Raw genomic sequence first — 21,144 nt, 5'->3', positions numbered from 1 at the left:
CTTCCTGTGGAGTTGGCAGAGGAAGATGTGTGCCTTGGAGTGGCTACGGAGCCTTTCTGTAGCAAGACCAGTGTTCTTCATATTTCAACATTCCTTTACCCAGAGGCTGCACCTCAACCTTTTATGCCAGCTGGGCATCCCAAAGTAGCTTGTTTGTCTTCAGTGATGGATAGTGACCCATTCTTGTTTATAAGAGTTAGACAGTAGATAAAGAGCAGGCACCTACTTCCTCACCCTCACTGTACTTCTTAGCAATAATGCCTGGTAGCTGTTTCATGAATGGTTCTTGTTCCATGAAGTTGTTTCTGTATAGATGGGATTCTACATCTGCTTCATCTTACAACCTGTATTTGTCATTGAATTGTATGTTTTGGAGTTTTTATCATGCACATTTAGTTCCATCTCATTGTGTATAACATCTTATGGAGGGGATATTCAACTTTCATATCCATTATTTCCTGTCCCTAGAGACAATCATCCTTGTACCCTTAAACATTTCTCTGTTTTGTTCTGTTTTGGTCCTGGGGCTTGAACTCAGGGCCTGGGTACTGTCTCTGAGCTCTTTTGCTCAAGGCTAGCACTCTACCACTTTAAGTCACAACACCACGTCCAGTTTTCTAGTGGTTCTTTGGAGATAAAGTCTCATGGGAAAAAGAAAAAAAAGAGAGTCTCAGAGACTTTTCTGCCTGGGCTAGCTCTGAACTCCTATCCTCAGATCTCAGCCTCCTGAGTAGCTAGGATTCTAGGCATGAGCCACTAGCACCCAGCTTATTTCTCTGGTTTAGATTGCTAAATATAAAATATCTATATCAGATTATGGGAACATTGGAAATTTAGGCATTGCAAAATTGCTTCCAAAAGAATATTCTTCCTGGACACTGGTGGCTCATACTTATAATCCTAGCTATTCAGAAGGCTGAAATCTGAGGATCATGGTTCAAAGCCAGCCTGGGCAGGAAACTTCATGAGACTCATCTTCAATTTAACACTGGAAAACCAGAAGTGGAGCTGTGGCTCAAAGTGGTAGAACACTAGCCTCGAGCAAAAGAGCTCAAGGACAGAGCCCAGGCCCTGAGTTCAAGCTCCACAACAGAGGGGGGGGGGAGAGGGAGAGAATATTCTGAATTAGTTCTTACCAACAAAGCTCTCATTTTGCTCTAGACCTTTTTAAATGCTGAGTGTCATTTATATGCTTCCATATCTGAGGAGGGGGGAAGGCATTTGATTGTTGTTGGCCCACACTGTCTAACAGAAAACCGTCTCTGAGACCTGTCCATCAAAGCTGGCCTTCAGCTAACTTCCTTCCTGAGCACCACGTTCCCTTGAAAATGGAATAGTGGGAAATGCTTGTGTGTGGAACAGCTGAGATTCACTGTTCCCCCTGCAGCCTTGCCTCTCCACTCCCCAAGTCCCCCATGCCCCTCTGGCCCCGCTTTAAAATGCCAGCCAGGACAGGTTGGTTTTTTGTTTTGTTTGTTTTTGTTGATACTGGGTTTGAACTGAGGGCCTCATGTTAGATACAGAGTCTGCTATGGTGTGGATGTAGTTGTATGTGTCCCCCAAGGGACAAACTTGATGTGTTGAAATTTGGACCCTACTGTGAGGTATTAAGAGGGTAGAAATTAATTTGCCTGTTGTCTGGAGATGAAGCCTTTGGAAGTGATTAGGATTAAAGTGGAGCTTCCATGATTGAATTTTGGGGAAAGTGGGAGAGAAAGGCCAGGAGAAACACACCTACACAGATATATTTTCTCTTGCCTTGTGATACTCTGTGGTTCCCTGGGTCTTTGCTTGCTAAAAACTATCACTAGATGTGGCCTCTTGATCCTGGATCTCCAGAACTATGTGCCAAAATAAACCTCTCCTTTATAATTCTCACAGTCTATAGTATCAAGTTATTGAACTAGACTCTAGTTAGGAACTAGACTCATATCCCCAGGTCTTCTAAGGTCCTGCCTGTAGAGGTGATAATGAAATAGCCCATCCTTTGGCTGGGTTGTCCCAGCCTATTGGTCACCTAGAAAAATCTGGTTTTACCAATTCCTTTTCCTGTATACCAAGAATCTGGCTAAGTCTAAGATCTCAAGATTTCCATTCATCCTGGAAGACATTCACCTGGTCTCTGGGACAGTTTACTCCTGTGGCTCCTAACACTGTGATTTCTGTTTGATACTTTTCTTTCTTCTTACTTTTTTTGGCTCCGCCCACCACCCACTGTGAGTAGGCCTAGCCCTGCCCTCTACCTATCCTCCACAGAACGATGGTGACCGCTTATGTACAAGCCACCTACGCTGTCGTTTATAGATTATTTTCTTTATAGTTACTCCCTTAATTTTTTTTTTTTTTTTGCAAGCTGGGCACTGGTGGCTCACAACTGTAATCCTAGCTCTTCAGGAGGCTGAGATCTGAGGCTGAAATCTGAGGATTGTGGTTTGAAGCCAGCCCAGGTAGGAAAGTCTGGGAGACTCTTATTTTGAATTACCTACCAAAAAGCAGGAAGTGGAGCTGTGGCTCAAATGGCAAAGTGCTAGCTTTGAGCAAAAGAAGCTTAGGGACAGCCCCCAGGCTCTGAGTTCAAGCCCTAGGACTGGTGCAATTTTTTTTTTTGTAAATTTGTTTTTTAAATATAGTTTTATTGTTATTATTATGGTGTTGTATAGAGGAGCTACTATTTCATAATACAAATTTACTTTTAAAGACTTTTTATCACTATTATAAATTTATAAAACAGACTTCACTTAGCATTAATCCAAAGTAGCATTGATAAGAGAAAGGACTAGGGGTATAGTTCAATGTTACAGCATTTTCCTAGCTCATGCAAAGCCATGGTTTTGATCCCTAACACCTCAAATCAGTAATAATAATAATAATTATTATTATTATAATAAATAGTAAATAAATGAGAGCAAGGTGATTTTTCTGGATTCTGTGATCTGTCTGAAGCTCCTACTGATGCCCACTCCCATTAGAAAAGGGAGCATGCAGAATTGTTGCAAGTGTGGTGGGCTGGAGCTCTAGTACATTGTTGACACAAAAGAATCTCAAGAGCTAAGTCCAGTGTTGTTGTTGTTTTTTTTAATCACTATTGTCTTGGCCCACCTATTATCACTTGCTGGTGGTCCAAAGCCTACCACATAGGATCATTCTTCTAGCTTTTGGCTAACCTAAGCTAGACACCTTCTGAGGTACACTGCCAGCTTCTAGGCCTTTGCTTCTGTCCTCCCCTGCCTGAATGGCTGTCTTTTGTATGCATGGAGAGATTTTGTTCCATCTATGAGACTCAGATGCCACACTTACAGAATGTCCTCAGATCACAAAACTGTTGTCATCCTCCCCTCTGGTCATGGGGCCTGAACTCTGAGCCTGGGCACTGTCCCTCAGCTCTTCAGCTCAAGGCTAGCGCTCTACTACTGGAGCCACTGCTCCACTTCCAGCTTTTTCTGTTTATGTGGTGCTGAGGAATCAAACCCAGGGCCTCATGCTTGCAAGGCATGCACTCTACCGCTGAGCTATCTTCCCAGCCCGGTTGTGAACTTTTTTCATAGCCTATCCTGGCACAGATCAGATTAAGGTAGGATGGGGCTGAGCTGCTCGTGGAGACTCTGAGTTGCTGGAAGGGGCCTTTGTCTTACTCTCCTGACCCCATATGGGAGGCTTGGGGCTGGGACAGCCTCCTATCAAATAAAGCCTCATGATGTACATTTCATGCACTCGGTGATCAATGATATTGGGGACAGTGTAAGCCTGAGGGGGTCACTAAGGAGCTGGGATTTTCTGGCAGGGGTTCCAAAATGGCTGCTTCTCACTCTAGAGACTCTAAGCCCTGGGAATAGGGGAGGTAGGAACTCTGTGTGGCAGAGAAAGAAGTCTGAGACAGAAGCTGCCTGTGTGGGAAATGCGAGCATGAAATACCCACATCATATCTGAGAACACTGCAGGAAAATGTCCTTTAGGGCCTAGTATTTCCTTGGCTTTGACCTGGTTTGGCTTCCTAGCTCCAGCTCCCCGTGCATCTAGTTTTTGGGACAGTCTGTTCCTGTGACTCCTGACATTGTGATTTCTGCTTGGTAGGTTTATTTTTTTTGACCCTGTCTACCACCCACTGTGAGCAAGACCCTGCCCTCTACCTCTCCTCTATAGAGTGATGGTAACCATAGATCATGGCTTGCTTGGTTCACAGGAGTGGAGGAGGGAATTTGGATATGTAGGATGAAGGGGCAATAGGGAGAGAGAAGCACCATTCCCTGGGGCTTCTGTTTCAGGGCACCCTACTGGGCTCTCTCAGTGCCCAGGGCTGAAGGCAGAATGAGTGACTGTGCAGCAGGCTGTTACCTGGCAAGGATTCTACTCTGAGAAAGGGACACCTTTTTCTCACAGAAGCTCTGTATGAGCTGGCAGAGACCTTGGAGAGCTGTCATCTTCCCCAGCTGGGCTCCACATTCCCTCCAAGGTAGGAACTGAGGTACATTCATCTTGGTATTAAGAGCACCCAGCACCACAGGTCTCAGTGAAAGGTTGATGAATAGAATTTAGTTCAGGTGGCCTTTGAAAATGAGGCTGGGGAACTCGGTAAAAGATGAATAGTGTCAGGATATGGCCACTTACTGTCTCTGAGCCTCAGTTTCCTCCATTATAACTAATACACATCTCTTAGGATTATTTAAAGCTCTAATCAGATAATGAATATAAAACATATTAAATGATTTTTTCAGAACACTTCACAAATGTTCTGAAATGAATGAATAATGAATTTGGACTGTAACCAGGAATGTTCTGGAAAGATAATCTATTGGTCCTTTAAAAATAGAACAAAGATTTTGTTGTTGTTTATTTTAACAGTATGACCCCCTCATGCTACAAAATAATGAAAAATACAGCATGTACTTTCTGGAAAGAATAAGAGCTTTGAAATCAGGCAAAATTCACTTTTATTTTTTTCCATACTGAGATTCAATTCAGGGTTTTTTTTTTCTTTCTTTCTTTCCTTTTTTCTTTTCTTTCTTTCTTTCTTTCTTTCTTTCTTTCTTTCTTTCTTTCTTTCTTTCTTTCTTTCTTTCTTTCTTTCTTTCTTTCTTTCTTTCTTTCTTTTTTTTACTGCCAATACTAGGGCTTGAACTCAGAGCCTGGGCACTGTCCCTTAGCTTTTGGCTTTTTCCCTCAAGCCTAGCACTATATCTGTTGAGCCACAGTTCCACTTTTGGCTTTTTTGTGGTTCATTGGAAATAAAAGTCTCATGGACTTTTCTGCTTAGGCTGGCTTTGAACTGCATTCCTCAGATCTCAGCCTCCTGAGTAGTTGGGATTACAGGAGTGAACCTCCAGTACTCAGGATATAAGTACTATTTTTTAAAAAGTAGCATCAAATGAAATGTTTGGTATGGATGCTATAACAAAACATCACAGACTTGGTGGTTTAACAGAATTTAGTTTCACGGTTCTGGAGGCTAGAAGTCAAGGTCAGAATTTCAGCAGGGTTAGCCTAGTGTTAAGCTTCTCCTTAGTTTGCAGAGGGCCACCTTCTTGCTTTGTCTTCTTGCTTTGCCATTCTTCTGTGAGTTAGAGATTGGATTAGGACCACTCCAACAAAGCCTTTTACACTTAACCAACTGCCTTTCTAAACAGACTGATTAAAAGTGCAGTCATATTGTGAGATATGGAGGTTAGACCTTCAACATACAAATGAGGCATACAAATGAAGTTAGGGTGAGGGGAGGACACAGACACATAGCTTAACTCGTATCATTTGCAAAACAGATCTAATGAATAAAGTTAGCTCTTCCTATTTGGAACTGTGTTTTTGAATTCTTTCCTGTTTCTTGCTGAAGATGATATAGTGTGTGGGGTTGTCCTTCCTGAAGGCAGGTAGTATTATTAAGTACCTTCCTTATCCCCAGGAATTTTCTGTTTAAATTAAACCGACATGGCATGGTGACATTTAGAGAGCAAAACATCCTCCTTCAGCTTGCAGGCTTGACTTTATAATGTTAGCAAAGGATTCTCTTCCCTTCCCTTCCCTCCCCTTCCCTCCCCTTCCCTTCCCTTCCCTCCCCTTCCCTTCCCTTCCCTTCCCTTCCCTTCCCTTCCCTTCCCTTCCCTCCCCTCCCCTCCCCTTCCCTCCCCTCCCCTCCCCTCTCCTCCACTCCCCTCCCTTCCCTCCCCTCCCCTCCCCTCCCCTCCCCTCCCCTCCCTTCCCCTCCCCTCCCCTCCCCTTCCCTCCCCTCCCCTCCCCTCCCCTCCCCTCCCCTCCCCTCCCCTCCCCTCCCCTCCCCTCCCCTCCCCTCCCCTCCCCTCCCCTCCCCTTCCCTCCCCTCCCCTCCCCTCCCCTTCCCTTCCCTCCCCTCCCCTCCCCTTCCCTTCCCTCCCCTCCCCTCCCCTCCCCTCCCCTCCCCTCCCCTCCCCTCCCCTCCCCTCCCCTCCCCTCCCCTCCCCTCCCCTTCCCTCCCCTTCCCTCCCCTTCCCTCCCCTCCCCTTCCCTTCCCTCCCCTCCCCTCCCCTTCCCTTCCCTTCCCTCCCCTCCCCTCCCCTCCCCTCCCCTCCCCTCCCCTCCCCTCCCCTTCCCTTCCCTTCCCTTCCCTTCCCTCTCTCCTTTTTCCCCTCCACCCTTTCCTCCATTCTTCTTTTGCTTCCTTTCCACCAGAACTGGGTTTTGAACTAAGGGCCTTGCACTTGTTTGGTTTGCTTTGTTTGGCTGGCGCTTGACTATATAAGCCACACTTCTACTCTGGCTTTTTTTCTGTTTATTTTAGATTTGGAGTATCAAAGATTTTTCTGCTTTGACTAGCTTTGAACTTTAATCTTCTGATTTTAGCCTTGTGGGTAACTTAAGATGGCAGGCATGAGCCACTAGTACCCATCAAGTTTCTTTTCTCTTTCAAAATGTGGTTTTGGAAATGGAAACCAGGCTCACAGATGCTAAGCACACATCTTACCATTGGAGCTACATCCCCAGTCCTAGGTTCAAGTTTTGTTTTGTTTTTTGTTGATCATGGGGCCTGAACTCTGGGCCTGAGCGCTGTCCCTCAGCTCTTCAGCTCAAGGCTAGCATTCTACCACTTGAGCCATAGCACCACTTCCACCTTTTTCTGCTTATGTGATGCTGAGGAATCGAACCCAGGGCCTCATGCATGCAAGGCGAGCACTCTACCACTGAGCCACCTTCACAGACCCTAGGTTCAAGTTTTAAAAGTGTAAGAATCAAGAAGAGAAAGAAACATAAAAGTTGTGATGGAAGCTGGGTATCAGTGGCACACACCTATAATCCTAGCTACCCAGAGGCTGAAATCTCAGAATAGTGGTTCAAAGCCATCTAGGGCAGTAAAGCCCATGAGCTTTTTATCTTCAATTAACTACTGAAAAGGCTGGAAGTGGAGTTGGAGCTCAAGTGGTAGAGCACTAGCTTTGAGTGAAAAAGCACAGGGACAACACCCAGGCTCTCAGTTCAAACCTCAGGATGGACACGCACGAGTGTGTGTGCGCACACACACACACACACATAGAGTTGTGACAGGTATTAAAGCAAGTGAAGCTGGGCGCTGGTGGCTCACGCCTGTAATCCTAGCTACTCAGGAGGCTGAGATCTGAGGATCATGGTTCAAAGCCATCCGGGAAGAGACTCATCTCCAATAAACCACTTGAAAACCAGAAGTGGTGCTGTGGCTCAAGCGGTAGAGCACTCACCTTGAGCTGAAGAGTGCAGGGACAGCGCCCAAGCCCAGAGTTCAAGCCCCACAACCGACAAAATAAAAAACAAAAAAACAAAAAAAAGAAGTCAGACACAAAAGGCTACATATTGTATGGTTTTAATAATAAGATAAATCCAGAGTATGCCGTGGTTGATGAGGCTGAGAGAAAAAAGGAAATGGAAATGATTGCTGATGGGTACAGGATTTCTTTTGAGGATGATAGAAATATTCTAGAGTTTGAATCTAGGAGTGTAGCTCAGTAGCATGCTCAAAGCCCTGGGTTCCATCTCTAGCACAGCAAAAACAAAAGCAATATTGTAGAGTTAGACAGCAGTGATACTCTTACTGTATAAAACCCACTAAATTATATATTTCAAAAAGGAGAATTTTATTGTGCCAGTTATACTAATATAATATTGTATAAACTATCAAATTTCAAGTACATTGGCAATAAGCTTGTATGAGTGACTTTTTTCTCTGTTCTTCAATTTTGTTTATTGTTTGAGTGTGTGTGTATGTCTGCATATACTTGCATGCATATGCATGTACATGCACCACTACTGGAGATTAAACTCAAGGCTTCTTGTTCTCATTCAGCTTTTTCCGCTCACAGTTGGTACTTAATCACTTAAGCCACATCTCTACTTCCATCTTTTTGATGGTTGGTTGGAGGTCTTAAGGATTTGTCTACCTGGGCTGGCTCCAAACCAAGATTCCCAGATTTCAGCCCCCTGAATAGGTAGGTATGAACCACCAGCACCCAGCTTGTTCCTCAAGTTTTTTGTACTTTTTATTGGTGGGTACTGTGGCTTGAACTCGGAGCCTCAAGTTTTCTTAGCTTGCTTGCTCAGCTCTTGAGCTCTTGTTCTTCTATTTGAGCCACACTTCCAATCTGGTTATTTTGTTGTTGGAGTCTAGTGAACTTTTTTGCTGTGACTAATTTAGAATCTTGATCCTCTAGGTCCCAGCTCTTTGAGTAGCTAAGTGCCACTGGCACCTGGTTCTGGTCCTGTAATTTTTGTATGTGTGCCATCCTGGGACTTGAACTCAGGGCTTTTTTGCTCAAAGCTAGCACTCTACCACTTTGAGCCACAGCTCAGCTTCCAGCTTTTTGGTGGTTAAATTGGAGATAAGAGTCTCACAGACTTCCCTGTCCCTCAGATCTCAGTCTCCTGAATAGCTAGGATAGCAGGCATGACTGGTGCTCAGTTTCTTTTTTGGGGGGGGGGTCCGGTCGAGGGGCCTGAACTCTGGGCCTGGGTGCTGTCCCTCAGCTCTTCAGCTCAAGGCTAGTGCTCTACCACTTGAGCCACAGCGCCACTTCTGGCTTTTTTCTTTTTGCTTATGTGGTGCTGAGGAATTAAACCCAGGGCCTCAGGCATGCAAGGCAAGCGCTCTACCACTGAGCCACCTTCCCAGCCCTGTTTTATTAAGGTTACTTAGGCTTCAGTTTTATGTGATGCTGACCTAGAGCAAAGAAAATGTCCATGAAGTACTAAGGGGTTGATGTTGCTCCTAAAATATCAACAAAATTGACTAAGTTGTACAGGTTATAAATAGAAAAAACAGGTATATATGTGTTGATGATTAATAATACCTTTGATCCCATGTAATGTATGTATCCTAAAAAAGGGTCTGTCTGCTCCTTAATAATGGATCTTTATCTGTGGCAATTTAAGTTTTTGTTGTTTGATAGAGTCCAATTGATATCACACATTGAAATCCATGTTGTTGTTGTTGATGTTGTTTCTATGTATGCATGTTCATTCAGTGAACTCCTGGTTCCCAGTTTGACATTGTTTTCAATCCAATGCCAGGAGATTTCTGAACCATATATATTTTTAATGCATGCTAAATAATTCATCAAGGCATGCACGTGTTGCAATGGTAGTGGCTACCTCATTTCCAACTTGGCTGTTTCTACCTCATTTTTAACCTTGTCGAGCTTCTCAGCAATCTGTTTCTTGGCTAATGACTGCATAAAATCATCTCAGAAAGGAAAGCTAAAGACTTCTACATTACCTTTTGCCAATTTCTGCTTTCAATCCACCCTCTGGTATTTGCAAAGGTCAGATGAGCTATTTCGGTGTCCGAGGCCCTGATTAATGGGAAATCCTGCATTTCCATTGGCCCCCGAGGATGAAGGATTCGTGTGGTGGTGGCAGGCAGCATCTGCTGGAATGTCAGAGGAGTGGTGTTGGGAATTGGAGGAGCAGCAGGCCTATGAAAAACGAGGAGGCGGCACTGCTCTGATGGTAGCCCCAGATGAGGTTTTCTCCTTTGCAATCATGCAAACATCTCTGGGAGCATTCATTCTTCTCTGTTAAGCCTTGTCACTAAGAATTTAATATGGGAAGCACAAGTGCCCCTTCCCTGAGAGGGCTGTGGGCTGTTTGCAGGGCCTCCTGCTTCCCTGCCAGAAGGCTTCCTTAGCTCCCTGTTAGTAGGCATGTTTGTGTTCAGCTTTTTACCCCTCCTCAGAGGAGCTGTTGGTTTTATTCTAAGTTAAATAAAAATTGTTGTGTTGGCGTGGAGATTTCAGCCAGAGAAGCAGGTGCCTGGTGCATCAGGGAGAATAACTCTGAATAATACAGGAGTCTCCCCACCCAAGAGCAGATGGTCTGCATTCGTTCATCTTGTGACCTTTCTTTGCTTCTAAGACACCAAATCTCTGAGCCCATGGATCATAAAAATTCTTTAGGTTTTGCAGCAATAGAGGTGAGGGGATCATCAAGCTGTGGGTATCATTTTCCATTTGTCTGGAACCTTTGAAGGAAACAGAGCATTTTTTCCATACTAAATTAGCCTCCTGCAGCTGTGTGCTTTACACACACATGAAGCAAAGCTGCCTTGGCCAAGAGGATAGAGCCCTCTGCTCAGTGTCCTGCTGCCCTCACCTGTCCAACTCACTAGGCAGATTCTCCAGCCACGTTGTGCCAGGCATTGTGATGACTGCTATAGCCCCTGCCTACCTGCTTGGGGACTGTATTATTTATGTGACTTGTAGTGATAATAGCCATCTGGTATTGGCAACCTTGTCTGCTACCACTTCCCACCTTAGCACCCATCTTCTCATCAGGAGTCAGACACACAGGTGCAGTATGGGATGCTCAATCATGGTTGCATACAAAGCTGGGAAGAGAGAGGATGCCTTCACAAAAGAGGTGACATCTGACATGGTCTCCTAGAGTTTACCAGGAGCCAGAGGGATAGGCTGGGAAGAGAGGAGATTAGAGAAAAGGAGTTTGTGTGTGGAAGGCAGCTAGATCTTAGGCCCTGGATGTTCACCTGGGAACCAGTGAGGTAGGGGAGACAGAAGTGAGGGTTGGCTAGAGACAATCACCCGGAGGATCAAGAGAATAGAACATATTTGGAGTTAAGTGGATACTGAAGCTTGAACTCAGACCCTGTGCTTTCGTTTGGCTTTTTTTGGCTCATGGCTGACACTCTACCATTTGGGCCACACTTGCAGTTCTAGCTTTCTTTCTGGTTAGAGATAAGAGTCTCTTGGATGTGTCTTCCTGGATTGACTTCAAACTACTATCCTCAGATCTCAGCCTCCTGAGTTTCTAGGATGATAGGTGTGAGCCACCAATGCCTGGCTCTCTGAGAGGTTTTTTAACGTGAGGGGAGAAAGTGTGATTAGATGTAATCATATCTCTGTTAGATTATTTATTTATTGAACTTGAGGCCTTATACTATTGTTTAGCTTTTTCTGCTTAAGGTTAGTGCTCTACCACTGAGCCACATCTCCATTTTAGCTTTTTGCTAGTTGGTTGGATATAAGAATCTTGCAGATTTGACTTCCTATGATGGCTTTGAACTTGATCCTTAGATTTCAGCCTCCTGAATAGCTTGGATCATAGGAGTGAGCCACTAACACCCAGAGCTGGGGCAGTTTAGAGGAATTCTACAATAAGATGAGAAAGTGGTGCCAGAAGGAGGCTGTGGCAGCAATCCCCGAAGGAAGCTTAGAAACAGCTAAGCCCCCATGTCCCAGTCCGTGCTGCTACTCCTTTCCTTCCCACCTTTAAATTTTTTAAAGAATATCTTTAAATAGTTGTACAAAGCAGTTGCAATTCAATATGTCAGTTTGTGAATGCAATGCATCTTGACCATTGTTACCCCTTTCATCATTTCCTATCTCTCCCAATCCCACCATCCCCTCAATTTAACTGGTTCCACTTCCACTTATATACATTGAATATTATGACTGCTCGTTCTCTCTCCATTTGTCTGCCCCCACTTGACTTCACACCCCTACCCTCTCAAAACACATGTTCAAGCTTTCTGGTATTAATTTGATTAAACTGTAAGTTAGTTCATAGGTGTTACTGTACACCATTAGAATCTTTCCCTGCATATACCATCAATATGTTTATGCATACATGCACATAACCTTAAGTGGAGCTGTGGCTTAAGTGGTAGAATGCTAGCTTTGAGCAGAAAAAGCTACAGGACAGAGCCCAGGTTCTGAATTCAAGCCCTAGTAAAGTACGAAACAAACAACTCTCTTTCCCACTCCATATTTGTTTTCTTCTTCCTACAAATTCTCTTGGATCCCTCAATTCCTTTTAATGTTCAGGTATTGTTATCTTCGTGTGGCCTTTCCTAGACTCTCCAAACAGCAAGGCCCAGTCCCTGTCTGATAACACACTTGTATGCCCCTGTTTGGCCCTCAGTGGAGACTCCCTGGTTTAAATTGAATATTACAGTGGATTGAATAGGACTTAATATTTGGACAGAGATTACCCCACTTTGAGACTAATTCTACCTTACATTTTCCAGGAGATGGGGTGATTTTTTTGCTTTTAGTCTTTTTTGATGATCTTGGTATTTAAACTCCATGCCTTGTGCATGCTAGACAGATGCTCTATCACTTGAATCATGTTTCTAACCATTTTACTTTAGTTATTTTTTAGGTAGAGTCTTATACTTTTGCCTGGAGCTGGTCTCAGTTCACAGTACAGCCCTCTGTGTGAGACTATAGACATGAACCACCATGCCTGGATGATAAGGTCTTGAAAACATTTTGTCAAGGTTGGCCTCAAACCACAGTCCACCCATTCTCCACTTCCTGAGTAGCTGGGGTTATGAGTATGAACCACCTTGTCTGGTTCTTTTTATCATCTTACTGTGGAAAATTTCAAATATAAGAATGAGTAGAGAGGGGTTGGAAATATGGCTTAGTTGTAGAGTGTTTGCCTAGCATGCATGAAATCCTGGTTTGATTCCTCAGTAGCATATGAACAGCAAAGTAGTAGAGTGCTAGCCTTGAGCAAAAGAAGCTCAGGACAGTGCTCAGATCCTGAGTTCAATCCCAAGTACTGTCAAAAAAAAAAAAAAAGAATGAGCAGAGAGAACCCAATAAGGAACCATTATGCACCCAACATTCAGCTTTAACAGTTCTCAATATCTGGCCAATCCAGAAGGGATAGTGGGAGAACAACAAGGGAAGGGGCAACAATGCTTGACAAGAAATGTACTCATTGCCTTACTCATGTAACTGTCACCCCTCCGTACAGCATCTTTACAGTAAAATAAAAACTATCTGGCCAATCCAATCTTGCTTCATTCTCCCCCTCATTCTGTATTATTTTGAAGTAAATACCAAATATCATATAATTTCATTCATAATACATATATCATCTAAAAGACAAGGGCTTTTTGTTTGGGAGTCTTAATCTATATGAGCACTAGATTCTTACCTAGTGACACACCCATCCCAGAACTGCAAGTAAAGCTAGAAAAAACTTTTGCTAGGATTCTAATGGCTTTAAAAAAAAAAAACCATTGCTACTGCTTGCAATAGGCCCTGTGAACACACACACACACACACACACACACACACACACACACACACACACACTGTGAACACACACACACACACACACACACTGTGAACACACACACACACACACACACACACACACACACACACACACACACACACACACACACACACACACACACACACACACACACACACACACACACACACACACACACACACACACACACACACACACACACACTCTGAGGGTTGGGTTGTAGCTCAGTGGTAGAGTACCAGTTTACTATGTAGAAGGCCCTACCTATGTTCATCCCTAGAACCAACAATAAAATAAAACAGACAGCCCCATAACCTTTGTGGTAGACAAACCAAAGACCCATTCTCAGTCCCAGAATTTACTAATACTGTGTCAGTCTGAGCCACAGTAGCTTCATCTTTAAAAGCAGAGAATGTAATAGCTCCTTAATAGGGTTGATTGAAGGTTTAAATGGGACAGTATATGTATTAGCAAGTAATAAGCTCTTAATACCTAGTAGCTGATATTATAAATACGTTCTTTCTCTCATAGCAATCCTGCAAAGTAAGCAGTTACTACTCTTATTTTATATGTGAAGTGACTGAGACTTTAAAACCAAGATGAATGAACTTGCTTGAGGTCCTGGGCTAATAAATTGCAGAGTCAGAAGTTTGAGGCCTGGTCTGACTGACCCCAAGATCCTCACATTTATTATTGCTATTCTTTATTGAACTTTCTTGCATGGCCTTATGGAAGAAACATGCTGATCTTGGGTCAGTCTGACTAGGGTTGTCTGGTCCCTACCTTTGTCTGCTGTTTTGAGCCAGTGCTAGTTTGTTGGGGGTTTTGTTTTGTTTCTGTTTGTTTATTTGTTTTTTTACAAGCTTGTGATCTGGACAACAGAGGTTTCTCAGACCCCTTCTATATCTCTTGTTTTCTCTATACTTGGAAAAAAGTAAGAGTAAGATGAGGAAAAAAGTTTGAATCCAAAAAACATTATCAGCTGTTTTGTGCTTTTGTAGGAAAAGGGACTCCTTTGAGGCACAGCTCGACTTGTGGTTTTTGAGTGGTTAATTGGAGTTAAGAGTCTCATGGGGACTTTTCTGCCCAGGCTGGCTTCGACCTGCGATCCTCAGATCTCAGGCTCCTGAGTAGCTAGGATTACAGGTATGAATCACTGGTGCCCAGTGAAAGGGACTCTTGATAATGCACAGTGAGGTTCATATGTTTTTAGTGAATTTCTGTTTGGCTGTCAGTTGACATTATGAAGAGTAGACAGTGCTTATGAATCTATTTTAACTGTAAAATTGCTAGAAGTAAACAATTCAGAGCCTGGGTGGAAATCAAAACCAGACCCCACCAGCTTCGTGGTCTCACTGCTTTCACTGGTTCTGTGGTTCTGCAGCACTCTTAGGGTGAGGGGATCAGAGACCCATAGGGGAGGCTCAAGAACTTCCCATGTTATAATTACTGGCTCAGAATTTTTACTCTGAAAAATCTGGCTTAGTACTGGCTTAATTAGAATCAGCATCACCATACCAGGGTGGAGTATTTTGCATGGCTCTTTCATGTGTGTTTCATTTTCATAGAGGGATGAGATTTTTCTGTTATCTAGTTGTACACAGGAAAGCCAAGCAGATGAGGGAATTGTCTGTCTGGTCATCTGAGGGCAGAGTGAAAACATGAATGGCATTTTTAGACTGTGCATTCTGCATCCCATAGAGACCTCGGGAACTTGCTGTTAGATGATTTCCCATCTATCATGTGAAGAGCAGAATTGCCGAGTTGGAATGTGAGCTCCAGGAGGTCGAGAGCCCCTTTAAAATGTGATGAGAGAGAAGGCAGTAAGCAAGCACAGAAGGCTTTGCTTCCTAGGCAGTTTTGGTCTACATTTTCACTGGAGAAATTGTCTCTAGTGTGAATATGAGTGTGTTCTGGGTGCCATCCTGGACAGCCATCTTTAATAGTTTTGTTCCTCTCACCCCCAAATAAGGCAGCAGACTTAAGCAGAAAGCTAAGTCTTTGTGGTACGCTCTTACAAGTATGGTTTGCAAGCTCTGTGGAAAAGCTTCCTTTTGGGGTAAAAATGCAGAACCTATCATCTTATTGCTAGGATGACAGCCTGGCTTTCTTGGGATCTAGCCAAGCAAACAATTTATGAGGCTGACCCCCACACTTAACTAGCTAAAGCTTTGGGCTATAATCCAGAATCCTTATTACAGAAAGCAGAGTTAAAATTGTTCCCTCTGAAACCCTGTGGCTGTTTATTTGAATTAGTGAGGTCACTCCAATGACAGCTGTGGAGGCCAGTCTTTAATTAGGAGAAGAATTCGCCTCCAACTTCATGAGCATGGCATTTCTGAGGGTCTTAAGTGCTTTTCTTTCTTAATTCTTTCCGCCTTACCTTATTCCTGTTCCTCGTTCAGACTCATTGCTCATTTCTTCCTTTAAAGCCTCTTCTCAACTCAACAGTCACAGAGCTGTCTCCTGGCTGTGGCCCAAGCTTAAGCCTGGGTCTGAAATCCAAGGCCTGTCTCTTATTGGCAGCATGACTTCTTAGACAAGTTACCTACTTTTCTGATCCTCTATTTCCTCACCTATAAAATGGATCTAATAATATTTACTGCAAAGGTTTGGGTAAAGCAGAACTGTTTATTGAGTACTGTTTCTATGTGCCAGCCATTCTTCTACAGTTTTATCATGTAAGCATGTAAAAGCTTATCTCATCTAGTAACAACTATCTGAAACGTAATTTTTTTTTTTCATTTTTGAGACAAGGATTTGCTATGTAGCCTAGACCGATCTTGAGATCACAGTCTTCATGCCTCAGCTTCTGAGTGCTGGGATTACAGGCGTGTACCACTGTAGCTCCTTTGTTTGCTTGCTTAGGTTACTGAGTATCCATCCAGGACCTCCTTCACGTTAGGCAAGCGTTTCACTGCTGATCTAAATCCTTGCCCTTGAAGCAAAATTCTTCACACTTATAAAGTACAAATGACATCAGAGGGACAGAGATGATACAGCTGGTAAAAACATGCCTACTGAGAAGCCTCAAACATGAGAAACAGTCGACACTCAATAATTGTGTCTAAGTCTCTGTCCCTTATATACACTCTAATCTATTTATAATCTATGCTTTGTAGTTTTTATTTTGATTCTTCTCTGAGAACATTGAATGTATCAATCTTATGTTAAAATTTACTTTTAAACTTTGTGTTATAGAAAAATAAAAAATAAGTAAAACAGTATAATAAACTTCTATGTATGTAGAGGTTTGTATCCTTATATAACTGATGGTTATCAAATCATGGCTTATTTTGTTACTTGCTTACCTAGTCCTTCTCCATGTCAATATTATTTTGAAGTAAATCCCCCAAATTGTATTATTTCAGGCATGTGTTGCAACAGGAATGTCTAAAATACAACTTCTCCTTTTCCCCAAAGTGGTGCTAGGGTTAGAATCTAGGGCCTCACTTAAGACTAGACAATTGCTTTACCATTAAGCTACATCCTCTGTCTCTAATAATATGTCTTTAAAAAAAAAATCATGTATCCAGGCACCAATGGCTAACGCCTATAATCTAAGCTACTAAGGAGACTGAGATCTGAGGATTGTGATTCAAAGCCAGCCTGGGCAGGAAAAGTCCATGAGACTCTTATCTCCAATTAACCACCAGAAAACTGGAAGTGGTGCTGTGGCTCAAAGTGGTAGGACTTCAGCTTTGAGCAAAAAAGCTCAGGAACAGCACTTAGGCTCAAAGTTCAAGACCAACAAAAAGAAAAAAAAATCATAATGCCATGAAATGTACTTTAAAAAAATGACAGTGGCCTGGCTCTGGTGGCTCATTCCTGTAATCCTTGCTACTCAGGAAGCTAAGATTTTAGGATTATGGTTCAAAGCCAGCCCAGGCTGGAAAGTCTGTGAGACCCTTATCTCCAATAAACCACTCAGAAAACCAGAAATGGCACAGTGGCTCAAACGGTAGAGCACTCACCCTTGAGGTGAAGAGCTGAGGGACAGCACCCAGGCCCAAAGTTCAAGCCCCACAACTGACAAAAAAAAAAAAAATTAACAGTGATTCAAGCTAGGTATGATGGTTCATGCATGTAATCTCTGCTAAGGCAGGAAGATGGTAAGTTTGAGGATAGTCTGGGCTATATAACAAGACCTTGTTTCAGAAAAAAAAAAAATCAAAACTGGATTGGAGACATGGCTTTGATTGTAGAGCACTAGCCAGTGAGTGAAAGTGTAAAATAGCAAGGTCAAGTTCTGGTCCCAGACCGAAAAAGAAAACGAAAAGGGAAAAAAACCCAAACAGTAGTCCTCTAATATTGAATAATCAGTATTAAAAATTCTAGGGGTTGGGATTTAGCTCAGTGGAAGAGCACTTGACTGGCAAGTGCAAGGACCTAAGTTCAATCCTCAGTTCTGGAAAAATAAAATTCTGGTTGTTGACAGGTACCTGTAATCCTCCCTACTCAACAGACTGAGATCTGAGGATTGAGGTTCAAAATCAACCCAGGAAGAAAAGTCTGCAAGAATCTCCAGAGATGAGCACTGGTGGCTCATACTTGTAATCATAGCTACATAGGATGTTGAGATCTGAGGATCACAATTCAAAGCCAGCCTGGGCAGAAAAGTATATAAGACTCTTATTTCCATTTAACCAGAAAAAAGACAAAAGTGAAACTATGGCTCAAGTGATAGAGAGCTAGCCTTAAGCAAAAGATCTAAGTTGCCAGTGCCCATGCTCTGACTTCAAGTACTAGTACCAGCATACACACACACACACATACACACACACACACACACACACACACAATCACACAATCACACAATCACACTCAAAGACTTTTATCTCCAGCTAACCAGAGAAAGGCTGGCCTAGAACTGTGTTCAAGTGATAGAGCATCAGTCATGAACAAAGAAGCCAAGGGAGATCTTGAGTTCAAGTCCCAGTACTGGCACCAAAAAAAAACAGTTCTAGTTGTCTTATCATACAATACTGTTTATTTGGATAGAAGTTACTAGGATCTAATAATATGGCCATTTATTGATGAATCTCTCATGCCTCTCCTGATTTATAGGTTCCTTTTCCAAAATTTTTCTTTGAAATCTATTTGGCAAAGAAACCAGGTCATTTGTCCCACCATGTTTCCTATGGTCTATATTTTGCTGATTGTATCTTTTGGTATCATTTAACATGTTTAAATGTCCTCCCTATTTCATGTGAATTTTTTTTTTTTTTTTCGGTCGTGGGGCTTGAACTCTGGGCCTGGGCGCTGTCCCTTAGCTCTTCAGCTCAAGGCGAGTGCTCTACCACTTGAGCTACAGCACCACTTCCGGTTTTCTGGTGGTTTATTGGAGATAGGAGTCTCACGGTCTCTCTTGCCCGGGCTGGCTTTGAACCGCCATCCTCAGATCTCAGCCTCCTGAGTAGCTAGGATTACAGGCGTGAGCCACCAGTGCCTGGCTTTTCATGTGAATTTTAAGTTAGATCTAGAGCTTGATTAAGTTAAGGATGAATTTTGAAAACACTCTTTCAGAAGTATCATATTTTTCTCTCAGGAGGCACATGATATCAGGTTGTCTTTCTGTTTGCAGTGTTTGCAGCCACTGGTGGCAGTACTTAGATCTGATTCATTAGAAATAGTAAAATGGTCCAAACTAGATTTAGTTACTTAGAGGGCCTGTTTCCCATGATGTCTGCACCAGATCTAGGAGCAAAATGGAATCAATAAGTGTTAGTAATAATTAATGAATGTCTGGGCTGGGGTTATAGTTCAGAAGTAGAGCACTTGTCTAACATATGCAACTTTGATCCTCAACACTTCAACATATAAACAAAAAAATCAAAATAATTAATGAATGCTTGTTCTTCTTAAGCATACTTGCTCATTGATTGGTCATTGAAAAACAGCCCTCCCTGGAAAGAGGAATGAAATTGCTTTTTGACTCAGATTCCAACTGAGTTCTGTGCTCTTTCTGTTACTGAGAAAGTCAAGCTTAGTTGTGGGTTATTTGGATACTGGCATGTGATGCGATGTAGACAGCACTGAGGGGCATCAGGCTAGACTGTGGGCTGCCACAAGTGCAGTAAGGTAACTGTGGGTAGTAACTGGTCAAAGCCCATCTGGGAAACTTCTAACCAGAGTAGAATTCTCTTCAGTTCCAAATCCTAGTTGCCAACTTTTTGCCTAGAATTAGTCTCAACATCAAAGGTAGGCAGGGCTAGGAAGGGTAAAGTCAGACCAGAGAAGGCTGCCTCACTTTTCAAATCCTGTAAAAGGGGTAGTCCAGATGGAAGATGTCCTTTTGAACTGGCTAAACAAAATATTTAGAAGCTACCTGCTTCTAAATACCAGGGCCCTTAATGTTTTCATTCCATCCTGAGAACTGTGTGATAACTCACTGGTAAATCACCTGACTCAGCAAGTCAGGCAGAACTGAATTCTAGTCCAGATTCTTCAGATATATGTGTGATAATAATTTAGTTTCTCTGAGCAAATCATTTAACTTCTCTGAGCTATCTATACCTCCCCAGTATGTACAAAGTGACAATAAAAAGTTACTATTTCAGGATAGAGACTTTACTGACACTGTAGAGTGTCTGCTTAAGCACAAGGCCTTGAGTTCAAACTCTAGGAGAGACAGGGAGAGAGAGAGAGACAGACAGTCAGAGACAGAGAGAAGAGAGAGATCTGTGTGTTTATGTGTGTGGTGGACATGGAATCTGGAGAGGTTTACAGTTCTAGCTTCTTCCATAGCACTCCATCATTCCCTTCTCCAGTGAAGGATTGAATGGTTCCCTTATTCTCCCTCAGTGCCTCCTATGGCAGTTATTTATTGTGTAGAACATCCTAGCCAAGGGCAGTCCAATGAGGAAGGCAGCTTTGGGCTGCTCTAGTGAGATCAAAGGCACCAACGTCTCAGAGGTGGATGGAGCCCTGTGTGTTGCCAAGGGCAACATCTCAGGCACTGTGGTCATTCCTTCAAGGGCATCCTGCCAGTTGACTATGAGCCCAAACTTGTATATTTCCAGTGATGAGAAACTCACCTTATAAGTAGCACATCCCACTATTGGCCTCTTCTAGAGAGAAAGGCCTTTCTTAATTCACCTGAAACACTGCCTTCCTCTCATTTCCCTTTGCTAGTCCTAGGCACTCTTTCCATTGCATCACTCTTGGTGTGAAGGTCAATATAGAGAGAGGTCTGTGTGTTTAGTGGCAGTGCTTTTTGGAGAGAGCTCCCAGACCAGTCAAGTATGGTGAAACTCAGTCAAGTATGTGGCACTGCTTTTATGTGGACATCAGTGGAGACCTTTCTCTGAGTGGCAGAAATGGATGTAATTCTCTATTAAGCAGTGTCATATGCAGGTGGACCGGTGTGACAGGTGGGAGACTGATGCGGGAGCTGCCTTTAAGTTTAAGAGCTTTGATTTGGAGCTCAGTGTGGGATGTAATCTTTCCACGTGCCCCTGCCACCATGCAGTTCTCTCAAATGTCCTTTGTTATGCTCCTGTGTGAGTGGTGTTCACCCCTGCATTATTTAGTCCCATTTACCCTTGCACTTTCTCATTCCTACAGCCTGCAGGAAAAGAGACAGGAGCATGTGGGCTGTGTGTCAATGCCTGGGCAGTTTGTCAGCCTTAG

The 21,144-nt window shown here is 43.1% G+C and overlaps 1 protein-coding gene across 7 annotated transcripts in view; it reads left to right on the top strand.

The window, feature by feature from the left end:
• Tom1l2 (target of myb1 like 2 membrane trafficking protein) overlaps positions 1 to 21,144 on the top strand; it is a 137,518-nt gene that overhangs the window by 22,219 nt on the left and 94,155 nt on the right. Inside the window, exon 2 of one of the 7 annotated variants that reach the window (XM_070027557.1) lies at positions 2,354 to 2,447. The exons of the other annotated variants lie outside the window; for them this stretch is intronic. The gene's annotated coding sequence lies outside the window, so the exon portion shown is untranslated. The remainder of the gene's footprint in view (positions 1 to 2,353; positions 2,448 to 21,144) is intronic. 7 annotated transcript variants of the gene reach the window in all.

The sequence above is a fragment of the Dipodomys merriami genome, unplaced genomic scaffold (genome assembly GCF_024711535.1).
Source record: "Dipodomys merriami isolate MVZ:Mamm:240054 unplaced genomic scaffold, mDipMer1.0.p SCAF_19, whole genome shotgun sequence".
NCBI classification, from domain to species: domain Eukaryota; kingdom Metazoa; phylum Chordata; class Mammalia; order Rodentia; family Heteromyidae; genus Dipodomys; species Dipodomys merriami.
Note: the sequence above shows the minus strand (reverse complement) of the source record. Positions and strands in the feature narration are given on the sequence as shown.